This window comes from Neodiprion pinetum, chromosome 4, assembly GCF_021155775.2.
Source record: "Neodiprion pinetum isolate iyNeoPine1 chromosome 4, iyNeoPine1.2, whole genome shotgun sequence".
In the NCBI taxonomy this organism is placed as follows: Eukaryota; Metazoa; Arthropoda; class Insecta; order Hymenoptera; family Diprionidae; genus Neodiprion; species Neodiprion pinetum.
The window spans coordinates 4,533,990-4,552,702 of NC_060235.2; the positions used below are offsets into that span (position 1 = coordinate 4,533,990).

Consider the following 18,713-nt stretch of genomic DNA (forward strand, 5'->3'; position numbering starts at 1 on the left):
TCCGACGGACCATATGTGCCCGCTTGGGCATCGAAGGCCCAAGTTCACCCCCGCATTTACCGCGATATCTACCCACGACAGGGGGAGAAAAAAAATTTTATTAGAAGCTCATCTTCTACTCCGAAAATGTACCGGGATGATGATGATGACGATGACAGATTCGACTCGTGTCAACGTTCATTCGTCCATCCATGTGTTGAACCATGAAAGAAAGATGTCCTTTCGTTAACTTGGAAGAAATTACATCTAGTCTTTTTCAGCGGTAATAAATTTCTTTACGTTCGTCGCAATTTCCGTTTCATCCCATACACTATACCGCGGGCTGAGAAGAAACTCTTGGCTTTTAGCTAGCGACCCTCAAAAGGAGAAGTTGTACAGCAGCTACTACGATATTAAACCGACGAGGTACTTCCTATTACTAAGGAGTTGCCGGAAGTGGCTCCTCCTTGTCGTCGTCGACGTCGACGTCGTCTGCGGGGTTTAGAAGCCGTTTCGTGCACTCGACAAAGAGAATGGAAGAGGGAAACGGTGTGAACGAGACACCATTCGATCTACTTTTCCTCCTCCTACGATCTCTGCAACATTTTATGATCCTTGTGGTATCCTTGATGAATTGGAAAGAACATTCATTGCTGACCCGGATCATCTTGAGGTACGGGGGGGGGGAGTCGTTTTGATCGACATAAACGTTTGGTGATCCGTTAAATCTGGAGCGTAACTACGGCCTGGAATTACGTTCCATAAAATGAGTTAGACGTAAAAATAAACAAGTCATATGTGTATCGCTGGTACGGCGCACTCAGACTGACTCGAAGGTGTCGATTCGTCGGGTTAACGAGCCTCCCGAATTTACTGCGCGTCCATTCGTAGTTTCTTTTTATTTTTTTTTATTTTTTTTTCCCCGTTTTTTGCTGTCGCAGGATTATCGAGGAATCCGTTAGCAACGAGTTGTTATCGACAGGTGAGATTTGGATCAGTTATCGAGTGTCCGAAGCTCCGTCAACAATAATCTGGACGATTTTTTTGCCCCTGTTTGCCAATTTTCTCCCCCACGTATGTATCGCGCACAACTTTGATGGAGATCCAGAGATTAGAATGTGCTTTAACACGCATACAAAAAAGATCGTTAAAAGAACAGCTATTATTTATAAGGTTGGTACTGGGTCGTGTAACGACGGGTCGTCGGGTAATTACGGGCGTGTAAAACGAACACGTAATTCAAAGATGACAAAGACGGAGTTGCTGACGAAGTTTGCAGAGGAGGAGAGAAAAAAAAGAGTTAGGAATAAACGGTTCAAATGAATAATTTTGCTCTCAAGAAATTCTAAGGAATAAACAAGAATGAAAATTCAAAACAAAGATGAAGAGTAATGAGATTTTCTTTAATCCTTACAACTGATTTACATTATACGCGTAACAAAGCTTTGTTTAATACGAATATACGAACCAAAGAGAGAGAAAAACAATAATATAAAATGAAAAAGTTTAGGTAGTAATAAAGAATAATAAAATTCAATTAAAAAAAAAGTAAAAAAAAAAAAAACAAGCGGCAAAACAATTGCCGAACAACGGGATACTGGTGAGCCAGCGCGGGTTGAGGATGCAAAATGACAAAAGGTTAGGGTGAGAAATAAAACAATCCAGAGAGAAAATGGAAGAAAAAAAAAAAATAAAATTCACACAAGGTTTCGCCGAGTGCAGCACGTTTATTCTCTACCTACTCGCACGCGAGGGGAAGAAATATATATTTATATATTGCCGTAAGGGAGGGAGAGAAGAAAGAGGGTGGAGAGCAGCGAATGAACTGAAATGAGCTGAAGGTGTTACGTAAGGACAACGTCATCTCTCTCTCTCTCTCTCTCTCTCTCTCTCTCTCTCTCTCTCTCTCTCTCTTCTACGAGACGGACATGGGATCTCGTCAAACTCGAGCGAGGCGGTGGATTAATATACCAACTCGAATTACCCACCTAACCGAGATTACGAAGACGGTAAATTCCGAGACAAGGTGGAGATAAGAAATCACGAGAGGCGCAAGGGGGGGATGCAATTTCTTCTCCATCCTACTCCAAGGATGACGGAGCGCAGGTGAAGCTTAGACTGAAACGTCCTACGGAAATAAGGGACGCGTTCCTTTGCCATAGGAGCCTGGTGTTACTGACAGTGCTGACGTAGCGGGGTTTTCTTTATTTCGTAGGTAGAGGACATCGTCTAGCCCCCTAGAAGTACGCCAGCTGGGAAATGAAATTCGATTAAATGGTAGCGGGACTTTACGAGCTCCGAAAGTACTCGAAAAAGTAATCCGACCATCCTCATCCTCCTCCTTCTCCTCCTTCTTCTTCTCCAGGATGAATGTTACGTACGCATCGAGACTCTACCGGGCAATCGAAGTGTGTAACGTAACGTAACATACATACATCGTGAAGAGTAAAAAGAAAAGAGTCATTAAACGACCGTAACAGAGAGCGTTCACCAAATGGTCCTCTGGTCCTCTGGTCCTCTGGTACCTCTTCTTGTTCTCATCCTTCGGCGAGTTGAAAGGGGCATGAACGGACGTGCAGACTCAGACTCAGACTCACTCTCACACACACCTCGGTTTATCATCGATTTTTACGACTAAGGGTAGACAGATTTACCGACGCGGGTCACTTTCGTTGATTTCAATTTTATCCCCGCCTTAGCTGGATCGTTACAGTCACAGTTGTTCGTGGCCGACTAGTCGTGGAAAGGACTATCGTTGGCGTTGTCATGGATTAAAAGGAGTTCCGCAAACCTGAGAAATTCACTTTGGTAGTAAAATTTGCGAAAAGGATAAACAAGAAGGACGCTCGAACTAGCGGGAGTAGATATGCTAAATTTGTGCTACGTTTAACGGTAAAATTATTAGAATAACCAACAGGGCTAATCCAGCTTACAGAGGGAATATGAAAGGTACCGTGAACCGTGAACCCTTTTTACCAACTTATCTCTTCTCCCGATGGCTTTATCTAGCGCCAGCGTGTTTCCCCGTTCCATCCACCCGGCGAAAACCCTCTTGTAAATTGCATAAATGGCCATTTTCGACTTTGATGTAAGCGGATTTTCCGAGAAGACCCTACAAGTCCTCCTCTCCAGACCTTCTCTCGATTTCAGTGAGAAAGAGAGAGAGAAAGAGAGAGAGAGAGAGAGCTAGAGAGGATGAGCGAAATTACTTTGTCCCGGATCTCACCCTAGCCGGTAAGCTTTCCTCCTTCGTCATGGAGTCCGAAGCTCGGATAACCGACTGTCTGAAACGCACGTTCCTCTCCTCTCCAAGGAGCATGAAAACCGACCACCAAGCATCGCCGAAGGGTCCCGTGAGCCGAATCCTGGCAACGGAGCTCGCTGGCTGCCGAATATATCTATAAGATTGCGGTTTACCGTGAGAAGAGCGAATCTCCTAAGTCGCCTGAAAGTGTCGTCCGCTGGTCCTTCGGCTTAAGAGTACATAGATTTAGCGGATGATGTCGGGGGCATTTCTCGATCGGCGGAAATGCTTTGTATATCAATATGGCGGATGGTCGAGTATCGAGTAATCTTTTTATCGGACATTGGAAGAAAGAGGTCGTATGTCGAAGGACCCCTCCTGTCATTTCCAGGCTGTCCCTTTTCGCCGAAGACGCTGTGACCGTATATAGCTACCACAGAGAGCTTTTAGCGTCGAAAATCGCCGAGTCCGATCCGTTTACGTAATAAATACAAACTTGTCCGCGATGCGTTAGACCCGGTTCGGTAAACATGTCGGGACAATCATAACTCGTTTGAATCACCGATTTATATCTCGGGAGGTAAAAATATATACGTCGCGGGGCATGCCTCGCTGACCGCGAAATAAGAATGGAGGGAATCCCGTCGCGAGCGTGTGTGTATGCGTGTGCGGGTACAATATATCAGAAAGAGTTTTAAAAGTTCTCTTTGGCGGCTTCCGTTAACCGAAGTTACTACGGGGACTCGCACAGTCAGCAGCGTAACTCGATCTCTGCGTCCTGCACCACCGGGTAACAAAACAGGGAGAAAAAGAAAGAAATGAAAATGGAATGGAAAGGAAAAGAAAAATATATCCTACTCGGGACGCGGCGCCGCAACGACGTCGAACGTGTACCGCGTCACGCACGCTGACATTTTTATTATCCTGTTACACTGGTAATCTGAAAGTTGAAGGCAGAAAAAAACAAAAAACAAAACTGATTTACATCTCGAAGTTATTGTACGCTCGGTGCAGGCGACACCTGAAACCTCAAGAACAGGGGGTGGTGGTGGTGGTGGTGGTGGTGGTGGTGGTGGTGGTGGTGGTGGTGGTGGAAACATTTCCTATTTTTAATTTTTTTTTTTTTTTGTCCTTCCCTGCCACTCTACCTTCAAGACCCAACACACACACACACACACATGCACGCACACACAAACACACGTGACGATGATATTCGAAGTTTGATAAGGTTTGTCGGGCGCAGCGTTGGATTATTCAACGAATGCAATTTCAGTCTGGCGAATCCGCTGATTCACCGTGAACGGAGTCACGTCCCCTTGTCCCAAAATCCGGGATTGTCCCCCGATCGCTCGACGGACATTGACGAACGGTTCGGTGCATGCAGCAGGGGTGACACACGCTGCGGTAGGTAGGCCGTACGTAGTACCGCATACTGCATTTGGCGTAGTGCCCCGGGGGGTGGTGGACGCGAGCCTGGCGGCTAACGCAACGCCGCCGGTTCTTCCCCCAAGCTATTAATTATGCAACGCGGAAGGGTTGTTAATTTAGTACCTTGTAGTAAAATAATTGTAGGGCTCACGCGACCTACGTTGTTGGCTCGCACGAGCGGACGAGAGACACCTGACAATTCTGACCTGTTCCGCGTCCCTTCGAAAAATTTCACCAGACAGACTTATCGTTTAGTGGTGCTGCACGCCCTCGATTTGCAAATTCGTTTTCTCTTCTTCTTTTTTCTTTTTTTTTTAATACAGAACGAATTATCCCCTTTGCTTGAAATTTGTTCCTTCGAAATTATACCCGCTTTAATCGCCTTTCTATTCATTTATTTTCCATTTTTTTTTTTTCCTCGTCTTATTCCTCCTCTTTCACCCTGCAAATAAAGCGCGCATCCCGAGTAGAAAATCGCCTTAGAAACGTTCCGGGGTGAAATAAGACTGAGGCGAGAGGGAAATGAAAATTTCTTAATAATAATCCCGTGTTTTAAGATAGATTTTTTTTTTCGCTCATCACCGCATGCGCTGATATTTTTTAATACGCTTTTATTTTTTCAATTTTTTTTTTTCATGTGTTTAAGTACGTCTGTGCGTATATTGCGGAAAAGCGAGCCTTCCTACTTATTCCCTCTTTCCCCTACGGCTTTTCGTCGCTCCTTCGCCCCGAAACAGAGAACTTTTTCCTTACCACTGTGAAAGGGAGATGTGTATACATATATATTTGTACGACCAAGATGTTCGCATCGGTTCACTTCACGCTCGGTCAAACGCGAGTAATCCATGTACAGCTATGTACCCACAACGATACCGACATAATATCAAATCTGAAATGTTCCCTTTCGTCACGAATGGTTTCCATCGTTAAAATCGTTCAAATTTTTAACGAAGCCGTTAAAGAGATCGAAGTTGCGCGTTCAATTCTTGTTTATTCGACCAATGCAGCGATGCTGAAAGGATTGGTACAATGAAATTGATCAATAGCGAGACGAACAATCCAAATTTATCATCGGCGTAGTAACACACGCCTAGGGTATCGTGAATACGCATTTATAGACACTTTTCCCCGACAATGAGTATATTCGCGACTACACGCGCCCCCAGAGGACGTCAAATCAATAGAACGCGTCAGGCTGCCACGGATCGTTGAAAACCCTTGCCCATTTCGCGTGTGACTAGTCGAGGGTACGGAAATTGAAATTACGATTCAATTTTTGTATGTGTATATATATATATGTCATACATTATGGGTACATGAAATTGTGAGGTGAAGAAGAAGAAGAAGAAGAGGAGGAGGAGGAGGAGGAGGAGGAGGAGGAAGCAGGAGAAGAAGAACAAAGACGTTTGAGCGTTATATTTTCTGCACAATTTTTTTCCTTTACACGAGACAAGCAATGTATTGTGTCGAGATGGCGGTAACCCTTGTAATGAGAGCACTGAAGCGCCGAATAATCAGAATCGGGATATAAGAAGCTCAAAAGGTCTTTTTACATTTTAATATCGCATAGGGCCCACCACCGGCACCGAACGGTTGCCAGTTCACTGACCCGAAAACCCCGAAAGAGAAAAAGAGAAAGAGAGATAGCAAGAGAACGGGGGATGGTGGTTTTCATTTGACGTTAAAATGAAAATAAAATTCAAAGCGGTTTTCCAGCTGCATCGGTGAAGGAGAGAGCGAGACACGGGTGGAAGGAATGATGGTGGACGGACAGTTAATTAAAGGAATCAAAATTAAAGAGGATGAAAAAAAAAAAGAAAAACCTACCCAAGGTTTTTTCCAATACCCACAATTCCGCTGTTCATACCGTAAACTTCAAAGAGAGCTCACTCTTTATCTTTCTCCCTTTCTCTATCTGGTATCGATATACATACATATCCCTTCAAATACCTCTGGGGCGGTGATGGGGGGAAAAAAAAAATAGGCTACAACGAAGAAAATAAAAAGAATTATCAGCGATCGGTAGTGAATCTTCACTTTTATTTTCGTCGTCCTTCTCCCGCTGCGCAATTTCGAACTTTTAATGCAGCAACTATAAACCCCCGGGATATATATTTTTTTTTATTTCACTGAATATCCCCACGCGGTCACTCTGGCTCTGCGAGAGGGTAGACGAGTGTAACACCGTAAAATTGGGAAAGGGCGTCGGATAAAAACGTAGGAGAATGATGAAAGTGAAAAAAGGGAGATAGACACACGCGCGCGAGTTACATGCCTACTCGAGACTCTGACTGTTGCAAGAATGCGGGACGGTCGAAGGATCGTTACTATCTCGTCTCCACGGGTCATTGGAGAAATCGGTGTAGCAACAGCTTCCTGCTATCGGTGAGTCGTAACCTTGGAAGGAAGAAAGAAAGAAAGAGAGAGAGAGAGAGAGAGAGAGAGAAATAAAAAAAACCCCCTCGTTAAAATTTGGCGATAAACCTTTGAAATGATTCTGCGTAGAAGCTACCTGTGAGACGCGATGGTTAACGACCCTACAGATTCGGGCAATCTTTGTTCTTCGAATCGTAAAAATCTAAAAATAAAACTTATCGGTTTAACGGTGGCGCTTATCGTCGCGATTCGTGCCCTGAAAAACGTCCTATCCAAGACAAAAGAACGAAAAAACAAAAAGGAGTAAAGTAAAAAAAATTAGTGGAAACAAGACTCTTTTTCGATACGGGGTCGCACCCCGAAGTGGAAACCAAACCCTATTTCAGATTCCCCCCGTCTCTCTTTTTCACTCACGCCACGGGATGCCACTTCCTGATACACCGGAATAATTTTTTTCTTCTTCTTCTTCTTCTTCTTCATATTCTATTTCTTACCACCCTCTTGGTGGAAACGCCAAACGGTCGGCGTCGCCGTTTTGCATGCGATCATTCGTGCGTGTCACGGTTTACGAACCAAGTGTAGCCCTGCTGCGAGGCTGACCCTATAAATCAACCACGCACCGTCGAAGAGGTTAAGAATAGCGTTAACGCTATGGTGTTAAAGGGTAAGACCGTATAGATCATAGAGCAGCCTTCCTTTGTCTAACCTTCCCTTATACCATTCCGTACCCCAAACTAACGACAAAAATTCCGCGACTACATTTTCATAGTAGTCTAAGATGCGATCGATCTGCGCCAATGGTGATCAAATGTTCAGGTTAAAATCATTCGTACGCAGAGAGCTTACACCTTCGATCCAAGTATGATACAGTACCCGTTTAGCATCACGGATTATCACCGGCGTTCGTCGATGATCCGGAGCCCGAATATGAGAAAGATTGAGAGCGGGTGAGGGTCAGGGGGTTAAGTCGGATCAGACGACGATCCAGATTACGCGTTGGATCAGACGAGGAGGAAGCCAAAGGAGAGGATACACGACGAGGTGATGATGTCACAGTGCCGGAGTAAAGGGGTGTTGAAAGAGCGTTGATTTTAACCTGAACAGCTGCTGGTTTCGGATGCGTTTTGATTTTCCTTTGAGGTTGGTTAATTAGCTCTACCTCCAAGCTCCGCGCTCCGTCAAGTATCCAGAAAATGGACGGATTTCCCCACCCCAAGGAAAAACAAAGTTGCAAGTACAGACGCACTCGGGAGTTCACCGACGTTTCAACCTCTCCGGTGAAATCCCAAGGTTGAGGTAGTAAGGAGAGAGGAAGTCACAAGCCAACAAGACGGCGGGAGTCAACGTTCAGGTATTACAGCTCTTCCTCCTGTTTCACCCCATCCCTTCTCCGGATATCCCAGGGGAGCAAGGCACACAATGTTGCACAAAACAATAGACGATGGGCTGTGGCTGGCTTCTTGTCGGCAGGGTGGTTCATGTGCCATTCCAACGTCCTGAACCACCTCTCGTCTAGCCGCTGCCACCCGGCAACTACTGTAGCGTACACCAGAAACCCCGTCTACCCGGCACTCCTTCCTCCAGGTCGTAAACGTTTTAATTATATCGGCTTTCTCTGTAAGCGTGTGACGTGCGAGATAACCTAAAGTCGGAAGTTCACTGGCTGGCCAATGTTCGGAGCACGTAACGAGGAGTTGAATACGGAATTTGAAAGAGAACGCGCTTACGGTAGAAAAGTCGAGTGAGTACAAGAAAAATGCTCCGGGTGTTGGATCAAGCTTTCCTATGATCAAACTTCCGACTGGCTATCTGTCATCTGATCGTGACGATCGGTCCAAATTTAAATCATATCAAATATTGACCTAGCCCATCAGTTCTTTGCGCTTACGTCGCCTTGGAACTCTGTCAAGACATCAAAAATCTCAAGTAACAAATGACAAGTGAATTTACGCAGGAAGATGGACGAGAAATTGAATATTGGAAACTGATTCCGATTAGAAAAGGTGAAATGAAGAATTTTTTTATACAACGGATCAAAGTTCTGAACAATAATTCAAGTTCTTACCTATTCATCGTCATCTCGTTATGACGTTCAGTCTAAATTTCAATTGTACGAAGAATATCGAGCCGGTCCAACGGTCCTTTATTCTTTTTCTTTGGCCACAAGATCCTGGTAAAAAAAAAAAAAAAAAAAGAAAAGAAAAAACCTGCGAAGAACGAACGGCAACAAGTGAATCCACCCCAGGGATACAACTTGATCCTCTTTTTCATCGGATGGATTTTTGAAATTAGAGAAGAAATGGACTTGGCGTGTACGGAGTTTGGAGGATATTTCGAGGGTGGATCAGTCGACGGATTACCCTCGCGTCGAGTCAACAATAATGCCGCGGTACTTGGTGTTTTATCCGCTAACCATGCTCCGAGTGGAAATTTGGATTTTAAACACAAAAACAGAAGTTGAACTTCAACGTCTTTCACGTGTACGGTACATATACAGTTATTATTAACGGCGATGGAAATGGCAATAAACGTAACATACGCATGTAACTGAACGTCCGTACGAATTTTTCTTCCTTTTAAAATTTATCCAGTCGATATTGATTCCACGGAGCGGAATGCCAACATTACCCGGAATCGGGTAATATAAGATATTTACCTTGTCCGGAGAGCGAACTTTCGTAATATGACAAATATATCTCAACTTGGCCCAAGTTCTTTACAACGTTTTACTCTCATTTATCTCATCGTCCGATCGTCTTACCCTTTCTTCTCCGTACTCTCGACTTATCCGCATCAAATTGATCCGAGAGAGTAACTATCCCTCGAAAGTTTTAATATATTTATCAAGAGCGGTTTGCCGGGCACTGTGACCCGTGCAATTTGCCAAATTTCATTCCTAAAATGGGATAGCCGAAGAAATATAATGTGAGAGAACGAGAGAGCAAGAGAGCAAGAGAGAGAGAGAGAGAGATATATAGGGAATGACAGAGGGCGCGTACAACCTGCAGAGTGATATTTAAATTAATAGCTTTTTGTCCGAAGCTAATTTCGCAAATGCTTCTGCCCGAGGTGGTAATAATTTACGCCTCTTGAACCCGAAACCTCCTGTAAGCGCCCTCCCTCCACCCCCCACCCACGACGTGTTCACTCTCTCATAACCTCTGCGTAGGTGGTTTAAGGGCGCATCCTGCATTACTACTACCTCCTACAAACACCAAGGACAGCAAGCAGCCCGGCTAATTCCCTACGGCAAAACGAACGACGACGTCGACGTCGCGACGCCCAGGAATGAACGGGGATTCAAAGCAATACCTGCAACCCCGCCACTTGAAATAAATATTATATTACTCGGCTAGGTTTCCCCACCTCCGTCTTCTTCTTCTTCGTCTTCTTCTTCTTCTTCTTCTTTTTGATCTCGTCTCGGAATAATTTGTCTGAAAATTCAGGAGTCGGGTAGAGAGAAAGAGAGAGAAAAAAAAGAGACAAATTAAGAAAACGTCTCGTTTTTCCCTCCTCTTCCCCCCTCACCCTTCCTCGACCCACCCTTCCTCTCTCTCTCTCTCTCTCCTCTCTCTCTTTACACTCTCGCAACAGACGCTTTGCCTAATCTCGCCGAGCAATATGCGTTAGCGCGAGTGGTGTCTTCGTATAGCGAGAGTTGGTCCAGGGGGGGATGACGGGGGTAGTGGTATGTTTGTATCGGAACTACGAGTAAGTGGCTGTCAGCTAAATTACAACGACGAAACGAGCCGATGGAGAGACACTCAACGGTGGGGGAGGGTTGAGACGGGGAGAACCGGCGTTAGCCGGGGAAATCGGATTGAATCCCGCTTTGCATAAATTTGTCGAGTGAGACAAAGGCGCGTTGGTCCGTCTCTCTCTCTCTCAGCTTGGCTTATACGACGCCATTCGCAAAATTTGGTTATATTATCTGGGACGCCGTCGCGCCTGCAAAACGTAACTCGATGACAAAATATCATCGATGTTTGTTGTCGGAGTGTATCGGCGAAGAAAAGAAAATAAACAAAAAAAGCTCTCGAAAAATTAACGAGAAATGGAAACGTTACTGTTTGAATCGTAGCGAATTGCTCCTGACCACGGCAATGAAAGCTGGATAAAAAGTTGACTATTTTCAATAGAGAAGATCGAAAAATCTGTACGTATAATACGTTCAAATTTTCAACTCGAAGTTTCGAAGGGTTTCAGACAGCTTTTGATTTCTCCTCGACTTATCTATCTCGTAATAATTTTCATTGTGAAAGCTTTTCCCGTTCGTCGGGGGTCTTCAAAGGAGAAAAGAGAGAGAGAGAGAGAGAGAGAGAGAGAGAGAGAGAGAGAGAGAGAGAGAGAGAAGGATCTCCTCTCTCGCGTACTAGATTTCCAAGATTTTTCATCATCCCATAATAATTCTTCTTCGAGCGAAAAAGCGCATGCATCGAATTTTCGCGAGTCTCTCCCGCCCCTCTTTCCTCAATCTTCTTCGGTCTTATACTTACTCCCGTCGACATAAATAAGAGATGCACGCAACCCCCGGCACGTACGTCAAAGTCAAGATTCAGGGATTACACACGTCGTCGTCGTAGTTTCTTTATTCTCCTTCTTCTCTCTCTCTCTCTCTCTCTCTCTCTCTCTCTCTCTCTCTCTCTCTCTCTCTCTCTCTCTCTCTCTCTCTCTCTCTCTCTCTCTCTCTCTCTCTCTCTCTCTCTCTCTCTCTCTCTCTCTCTCTCTCTCTCTCTCTCTCTCTCTCTCTCTCTCTCTCTCTCTCTCTCTCTCCTCGTCAAGGGGCAAATATATTTCTTATTTTTATCAACTCGATGATACCCCGCGCGTGTGTCGTCAACGACTCTCCGACCCTCGGCTCCAGTAGGCAAAAGTGACAGCCGTATTAAGGATAGACGGAATACGTTATGACCGCGAAATGGGGGTAAAATAAAAAAAAAAGAAAAGAAAAGAAAGTAACCAAAAGGCCAAAAAATCATCTCTTTGTCAGAGCACCTGACGCAAAGAGTCTTTTTCGCGATTTGATTTTCATACACATCCCTCGTGAAAGCTGAAACGTCGAGAGTCGAGGGAAGGGGCAAAAAAAAAAAAAAAAAGGCAAAGAAGAAAAGAAAGAAATTACCTAAATTAACTCCTTGACAACCGTCTGGCAAAATCTTCGCCTCCCGACTTTTTTTTTCATCCCCTTCTCCGTTCAAACTTCGTTCAATTCTTTTCATCTTTTAATTTTTTCATCTTTCACCAACCTCGCCAACTAATCCGATGTCTAGCCGATCGCAAAGTACCGATTAAATTGGCAAAAGCACGAGGCCTGTGAAATCTGAGAGAAGTGGATCGAAGCAACGGAGCCGCGGGGGTGGCGGCGGGGGCATCGTTCGAGTGACAATTAATTTATTCGGCAGTACCGTATAAGAGCTACAACAACTCTCCACAGCTCTTACTCGACTCAACGATGAGAGAGTAGCGCGCGCCTAAGGGCTCTTTGGTTAAGAAGCTTTGGCTGCACTTAACGTTGATATTTTATTAATTATAATCCTTCGGAGGCTGTATGCTCGTCAGTCTCTCTCTCTCTCTTTCTCTCGCAACCCTGCACGCCGTACAACACAGCGTTCAAATTCCCGGGAGAAAATGGGAACGCGGGGTTGCTGGCAGCTTCGTTTATACGATTCTACGGGGGACGACGATGTTTCCCACATTTGCCACATTTGCCACATTTGCCACACTTCCGTAAATAGCTAGCTACTTTCTCTCTCCTCTCCGTCGCAATATCGGATTATTCAATTCCGCATAAGGCAACGACAAAACTGTAGAGAAAAGTACCAAATGGAATTAAAGGTTGTACGTTCACCCAAACCATAACAAAAAAGAAAAAGCTCGACCGAAATTTTGTCAATTAATTTTCATTTTCCGCTTACTCCTGATCAGCGGCCGTATTTTTTTCCCCTCTGATACACCAATTCGCGTCAAATTTGAACCCTGACATATATATACTGACAATAATTTCCTTCGATACTTTATGCAAAATCGCTAGTGGAATACGTACAACATGTAAAATAATAAACAGGCTGAAAAAGCATTCGTGGGTACCGAAGAATCGAAATTTGAAATTTATCGATACGGATAATACGTTTATCAGCGATAATACCGTTGAACGTTGAGATTATTTACTCTCGGGGGCGTTTAACGACGCGAGAGAATAAATGCAGCCCGTGAAAGCGATCATCGACGCTTGATATTGCGAAATGTTTGCAAATTGCACACGTCATGTGATATTAAGCGGAGTGCAAAGCTCCTCTCTCTCCAAGGTCTCGGGTTCAGGGCAACGTCGTCAATCGCTGGCCTGATACATACGGGGAGGCGAATGGCATCGGAGAAGAGAAATTGATGCGGCAGCCCTGGCTATGCAGTTTAGATTACGGTGCGTTAGTCTTTCCACGTAGAGACTTGGCACTGAATCGTTAATGGCGACGACGATGGCGTTGCACGGATTGTACGCGGCGCGGCACGTTGTTAACTCTTGTCTGAAAATTGATTCGCTGTAGGATTTCGGAATTTTTTATTTTTTTATTTTTATTCATTTTTATTTTATTAATTTTTTTTATTTTTTTTTTTATCCTCCTTTATTTTTTGATCTTTAGTTTTTGCCCAAGATCGAAAGCCCGACGAATCATCAACTTTTGAGAAGTAAATTGGTAAATACAGAGACGTAGTAAATGTGTAACTTCGTTATTGAGTCGTATTAATGAAATGATCTCTCTGCCGCAATATCGGATTTCCGCGGAATTAGATAGCAGTTCGGGTAATGGAAAATAATGAAGAAGTCAACAGGGAGACGAAGAGAATCCTTCCCCCCCCCCCCCCCCAGCAAGGACCTCGAGGACCCGCCGTTTCCTTCCGCCTCGCCCAGCCGGAAAGAAGAAAATTGGAAGGTACTCCGCACGGTATCGGAGATTAAAAATATATTTAAGGGTGGATTAAGGGTAGCAATTATGACCGCTCAAGTTACTTTATAAATTTCTCGTGGAGGAGAAACGGGATGAAGGAAAAAAAAGAGAGAGAAAAAGAGAGGAAGGGGGAGCGAACAAAGATGGATTATTTCTATTCGCCAACGACGCGACATACAAATTTTATCATTCTCATTTCCTTCTTGTTCTTATTTATGAGACAAAATAAGAACAAATTGAAAAAAGAATAATTTTCAATAAATAATCTTGGCAAACGTTTTTTTTTTTTTTTTCCATCTGTGTCTCTCAACTTTACTTAATTTCCATTCGTTCCCCCTCTCGGTAAGAACGATTCATAGATAAAATGACTGCAGTAAAATCATTGATAGAAAAAATAAAATAAAAAAAATTGTCAAGAGATGAATTCAAGAAACAATCTCGCGGTTATCTCACTTTCTCGCTCAATTTTTGTCCAATAAAAAAGTCAAACATCCGAAACACGCCCGAGGAAACGAATCACACCGAGAAGAATTTCATTTTTTAGAGTAAGTAGAAAAATTGAGTGAAACAGGTATCGTTAAAAAAAAAAAAAAAAACTGAATATCGTTGGAATTACGAAAAACTAGGTACGCCCAACCATTTCGCGCCATCGTCGATCCTTTTTTGGTTATTGCAACGCAAAGTCAGTTTGTTCGGTTTACTCAACTTTTTTAGTCAAACAAGGCTTTAACGTCGATTTATCGTTGCACGAGCATTAAATTATCGCAACAGTAGCAAGAAAATATAGCAACAGCGATCGTAATGAGAAAGAACAGTAACGGATACCAGACTTTCCGGTAAGAGCTAGAAAAGTAATTTTCATTTTCTACCTAGAACTGTATTATTCGATTGTGGTAAAAAATGAAAATAGTTAAGGACCGAGCGGTAACCGGAACAAAAAATTTCTCTCAGTGCAGGTGATTGAATAAAAATCGTGTTTACCCTGGCATCCGATTCGTATATATTTATAAATAACGCACGTACGACAAAGAAGTAAGATAGATCTTGGGGTGGTCCTGGCGGCCTCCTCTTCAAGGCGTGTCTTGATCGTGAGAAATCTCTCGTCATATCTCCGATGCATGCATATACATGTGTATATACATATATATAAATACATACATGTATGTACGTATATACGTGTATAATATACGTTTGAAGCGAGACACGCGTCGTCTTCGTCGACGCGAATGAATATTTGATTCCTCCTTTCCTTACCCGCCGGCAGCATCACTGCTGAGCGATGGATGGCATAAATAAGAATAAATAAAGCCTGCAGACACAGGGTGACTCGACCAAAGACGACGACGACGTCGACGACGACGTTACAATATGTGAGTTCCTGGTCTCGACAGAAAAGATTTCAACGAGTGACGACGGGCAAATGCGTTCTCCTCAGTTTTCTTTTAACTCCATTTTCGCAATGTTTCATACACATATATATATATATACTCGTATATATATATATATAATGTTGTTATACACAGAGAGGCGGAGACTGGATGAAGGAATAATTTTGACAAAGGACCTCCGCCTCCGCAGCAGCATCAATACCCGTGCAAAGTTTATCCTTTGTAAAGGTTGTTTTAAGTATACACCGAGAACTCTCCTTATCCTCTCTCTCTCTTTCTCTCTGTTTCTCTTTCTTGAGTAAAGGACTTAAATATTTGAATAACGTGTAACCGGAGAGGGAGAGTGAGAGAGAGAGAGGGAGAGAGAGACGTCGAAAAGTGCAAAGCGTATACCTACTTATATCCGAAATGAAAAATCAACACGGGTTAGAAAGTCCGATAATCCAGAGACGAGGGGGAGGAAGATGCTAGACTCGCTTCTATGTAACGTAACAAATAAGAAAGAGAGGAGAAAAAAAAATGTATTAATTAAAAGCAAGCAGATGAAACGACGTATAATATACGTTACAACCAACTTTCTACGATGATATTATACATCCAATTCAACCACGAGGGATTGAAATTTTCAAGTTTTATAAGAAGAGAGAAAGATAGAATTCCCATATTATACGTATAGGGTGTTTCTTTTTTATCAAATGTTATTGTTAGCTCTTTGCACGGATAATTGAATTTGAATACTCGAAATAGAAATTCACGTTCCTTTAAGAGCTGCCGGCTTCGCGTATTTCTTTAATTTAATTCCATCCCGTACTTCTCTTTTGTACAGCATCCGATAATAGTTGGTTCGTTTGTATGTTCATCCACTTTGGCAAAATTTAAAACCTGAAAAAACGATCCAACCTCCCTAGAAATTAATTTCCTCTCTTATTTCGCCTTCACCTGCCATACCAAATAAACCAAACTTAAATATCCAAGGGACTCGACTATACATATATATATATATATAGTAAATACTTGACGTGCGATTTTCTTCCCGACTATTTCGCAGCCGCATCGCGTATAAAATTACCAACTAGGTTAATGGAAATAAATTTCTGGGGCACTGAACTTCGCAGCAAAGTGCAAGGTAAAAAAATAAACGAGAAGATACGACAGAATGGCGTGCGTGCAGCCAAGAAGAAAGCTGACTGCCAAATGAGTAAAAAGTTGAAGAACGAATACTTGGCAACGTCGTAAGACGCGTCCGAATCAGTTAATCAAACGTTACAGATTGTTCATCACCGCCACCTTTTAGCAATTTTCAATATTGCCCGAAGTATGCAGAAAGTAAAGTAATAAAATGTTGAGCAAAAAAATTATTCACTCGAGTAGTAAAAACGGATCTCTCTCTGTCGCTCTCTCTCTCTCTCTTACTTCTACAGGTTGAACGGACGGACGAACGAAAAATAAAAATAAATAAACTTACCGCATGTGAAAAGTGGCGAAATAATATCAACCTGGGTGCAATTTTTGCGACATACGGCGCATAGTCTTCGTCTTCGTTGTTGTCGGGGGATGGCGGAGAGAAAGGGGCGGGGGGGAGGGGGGAGGTATTACGACGGACGTAAAATGCTCGTATTGCGAGTCTTGATGCGAAACTGGAGAGTCATTCATTCGCTGGCAACTTTTTCCCCGAGCATTATTGGCTTCTTTTTGTTTCATTCCCAGCACTATGCCCCGCGCATTATATTACACAGCACCGGGCGTCGCATTTTTCTGTATAATATTTTATCACGTAGACCGGAATTTCAAGCGGAATTCGACCGTACCGAAGGGATGGGGTTGAGTCAAAAAAAAAAAAAAAAAAAATTAAAAATAAAATAAGACGAAAAGAGAACCGAGGGGGCAAAGACATCGTAAATAGAAAGCCAGACCGAGTGGATGGGGGAGGGATAGAGGATTGCGGTAAACCTTCAACATTATCATAACCCCCGTAAGCAAGCAGCGTTCTCAACTTTCTTCGTTGGGAGGGGGGGGGGGGTTAAAACTTGGCAAAGGGTCAATATTTCGAATGGCCGATATATATAGAAATTTCAAACAAACAGAAGTAAAATAACGAAAGATGAATTGTTCGATATGTTGATACCTCTGCTTGAAAGTGTCACTGATTACCAGTCATTCAAATTCTAATCAGTGAAATTTTTGAAAATCAACATTTCGAACAATTCATCTTTCCTTAGTTTTATTTTCTCACACAGTTTTTGAATATTTCGATACATCGACCGTTCCAAGTTTTGACTCCCACCCGCGTACTTCGGTGTTTAAAAATAAAAGGTTGTAAGTGTGGGGAAGAAAAAAGAGAAAAAAAAGAGAAAAAAAAAAGGAACAAGCGAATTGTTCAGTATGCCCTAATCTCGTCGACGTTGCTAGACGATTTTAAGGGACCTTTATCAATTCATTCCGCCATTTACTTGAGGAAGAACATTACGTTTCTAGTCTGTATAAAAGTTAGCAGCTTCATGGTCGGAGGTGTTCAACCACCATGATATTCGCGATAAGAGAGATGAGAAAAGAAACGACAGAATGTCGAAAAAAGAAGAAGAAACTAACGGACGATAAAAAGAGGCGAAAAGATTTCCGAGAGAGCCGGTGAGTAGAAAGGGGAGAAAAAAAAAAAAAAAAAAGAGGTAAAGGATGCTTCAGCGGCAAATTTTTTTGTTGTAGGTATAAAATACAGGTATATAAGCCATGGCTTAAATGACTCGTCCAGTATCCAGTGTTATGACAATATATTGTTATAAAGGGTGAAATAAACGCCCCTCCCCCCCGGCCCCCTGTCTGATCTACCAGTCATCGTGGATAAAAAAAAAAAAAAAAACGGTGAGTCTGAAGTCGTTAAACGTTAACGTAACGAAACGTTGGGAGAAAAAATTGCTATTCTGCAAGTTTATAGTGACTTTGAAGTGGTCAAGTTTTCAAAACACGAAGACACACGTTTTTCCTTTTTATAATTTACCGAATCACTGACATTCCTGCAACTGTGAAATAACGATTTTTCGAAACGTTGATTCATTACTATAACGTTACTAACTTCAGCCTCATTAAAAAAACGCTTTGTAACTATCGAATGTTACCAAATGAATACTGTGATAAAAAAAAAAAAAAAAAATAAAAGATAAAAAAAAATTGCTTTAAACTTTGTACCGTAAACACGAATCTGTCTTCATCTCTTAATTTCGCTGTCTGTTTATTCGCTTCATTAGTTAGTAGTAGAGCTTAGACCAATTGTTTCATACATTCTAATCGAAAAGTATGTTTAAAAAAAAACTAAAAAAAAAAAAAAAAAAAATCACTCCAAGTCAATCGAAAATTTGA

At 42.8% G+C, this 18,713-nt stretch overlaps 1 protein-coding gene across 1 annotated transcript in view; it reads right to left on the reverse strand.

The window, feature by feature from the left end:
• heca (hdc homolog, cell cycle regulator) overlaps positions 1–18,713 on the reverse strand; it is a 153,033-nt gene that overhangs the window by 18,333 nt on the left and 115,987 nt on the right. The window lies entirely within an intron of this gene.